We start from the raw sequence: 1,939 nt of genomic DNA, 5'->3' as shown, positions 1-1,939 counted from the left end.
CCGCGGTGGGCGCGCGCCGGGCGGCTGCTCGGGGGGTCGCGGGTAGGGCACTAGGCACCTCACGGCACATGCCGGTGGTCTCCGCGGGTCTGGCCCCTGTGCAGGGTGCGCGCGGGGGGCGGGGGGAGCGCGGAGCTGTGCAGTTGTCGTGGCAACGGTGCGGCGCGCCTGCGCCCCGCGCATCCTGAACCAGCGCCAGAAGAGCCCGTGACTGGGTTCCACTCCTGCGGGACACTTAGAAATTATTCTTGTAGAAAATTTCAAACACATACACCAGTAGGAGTGGGGAGAATAGTATCCTAAATCTCACGGTACTCCTAGCTTCAAAAATGATCCCAAATCATAGCCAGGCTTTTTACGCCTGTACCTCTGTCGGCCTCTCACGGTTTTGAAAGCTCATGCTATGTACTGATCTGTCTGTCTGTCTGGCTAATCTTATCCAATCAAGCTCTCAATCTATCAGTCTAGAACTTGATCTTAGACTTGCTCCCCACCTCCTCCCCAAACAGCTGTAGGAGCATCCACTCCTTTTTTTCCACCAGAAATGTGAAGCAATGCCAAGGGGGCACTGGGTGGGTGTGTCCCTATTTTAGAAAATTCCAATGTTTGAAAACAGATGCTTTTTCGGATTACATAAGCATTCATCCTAGTTTTTTTTTTTTTTTTTTTTTTAACTGTCTAGTAAACGTTGATTCCTGCTTTTTGGAAGGATATAAACTGCAGTATTCTTTGTGGAAAAGCTCAGAGAGCATAAACCTGGAGGATTGGCGATCTCCCTCTAATCCCTACTCTGTGGCTGATTCAGTTTGAGTTTATAGGAAACTTTGGGTCTTAGTTTCTTTTTTTAAAAGAAGTAAATTGAATTATTAGGTTAGTAATTTGCAGACATTGGGATTTTTGAGAGTCAGCTACAAACCATGGGACTTCCTTAGCATCTGGCTGTTCTTTTTGTCAAGTAAAGATGCCTATTTAAGAAAACCAAAGCCTTAATATTTACTGAAAGCATAATTTATAAAAGAAGAGAACAGAACCTTTAACTTTATAAGCAGCTTACTATGCTGTCATTATTTTTTCATTTTGTCTAATGACAACATCAACTGGATCTTTCACAGCACTCCACAGACCTGTTTGAGAAACCAGTCATTTGGTCTGGAAGTTTCCTTTCAGCAGGAAGATACTGATTTTGTTATTTCTAACTCATCTCTATGGTTATACTCTTTACAGTATTGGGCGTTTTTCCCACTGTACCCTCTTTTAGGAATAGGTTTCTTGGTTTTAGCTTCAAGAGTTCTATTGGGTGGCAAACTGTACAGTTTCGACTTACGTGTGTGTGTGTGTGTGTGTGTGTAAGAGAGAGAGAGAGACAGACATGAGAGAGAGACACACAAGAGAGACAGACACACCGTATATTTACAGAATTTGCCCCCATTCTCCAAATGGACATTTATCCTGAAATTCAAAGAAACCTCTGGTTTCAACTAGTGTTGATTCCTGGAATCCTTGGATGACCATTCTCTGTGCATCAAAATCACCTGAGAAGCTTAAAAAAAAAATAACCCCCGTGCCTGGACCACACCTTCAGAGATACAGTGTTGGTTTCTCTGGAGCGAGGCCACATTGCAGTGAGTCAGATGGTTAGCCAGGATCGAGAAACACTGACTGACTCAAGCCACACTGGCTACAGGAGTCCACAAGTAGCCTGATAATTTTGTTTTTGAGGCCTTCAAGAACAGAAGGTTTTTTTGTAATCTCGTTGGCTACCTCAGAGTTGAGGAGTCATGTGGATGGCATTGCATCTTGGGTCATGTAGCTCAAGGGTAACTTTCAATCTGCAGCTTAAACTTCACTTCTGGGTATAGCTTTAATTAATTCATGCTTAACTAAACTGGGGCTGGCTCCTGGATGTGCTGATAGCCAGAAAACCGTCTTCCACTCCGCA

The sequence above is a fragment of the Marmota marmota genome, unplaced genomic scaffold (assembly GCF_001458135.2).
Source record: "Marmota marmota marmota unplaced genomic scaffold, marMar, whole genome shotgun sequence".
In the NCBI taxonomy this organism is placed as follows: domain Eukaryota; kingdom Metazoa; phylum Chordata; class Mammalia; order Rodentia; family Sciuridae; genus Marmota; species Marmota marmota.
Note: the sequence above shows the minus strand (reverse complement) of the source record.